The following is a 339-nucleotide window of genomic DNA, read 5'->3' as shown; positions in this document are numbered from 1 at the left end:
CTCTCTGGAAGGTTGAAGCTCTGACACCGAACACACTATGAAAAGGGTGCACTTAGCTGCGCACTCCTCTCCCTACGACTCAGAAAAGAGCATGAGAATGGACAGAAGAGTTAAAAATTGATTATTTTGAATAACTAGGAATATATAGGGCTCCAGAAGATACAAACAGCCTACAGCCCAAGACTCAAAGATCAGGGCACTATGGTGTGGTTGCAGCTGTTCCAAAATAGAGTGTATCATGGGTGTCAATATGAGCCAAAAATAAACAACCTCTGGGTACTGTAAACATAAATGAGAGCCAAACCCATAACATTTCAGCATAATAAATAGCAAAATAAG

This window comes from Pleurodeles waltl, chromosome 6 (genome assembly GCF_031143425.1).
Source record: "Pleurodeles waltl isolate 20211129_DDA chromosome 6, aPleWal1.hap1.20221129, whole genome shotgun sequence".
NCBI lineage: Eukaryota > Metazoa > Chordata > Amphibia > Caudata > Salamandridae > Pleurodeles > Pleurodeles waltl.
This window is presented reverse-complemented; position numbering follows the sequence as displayed.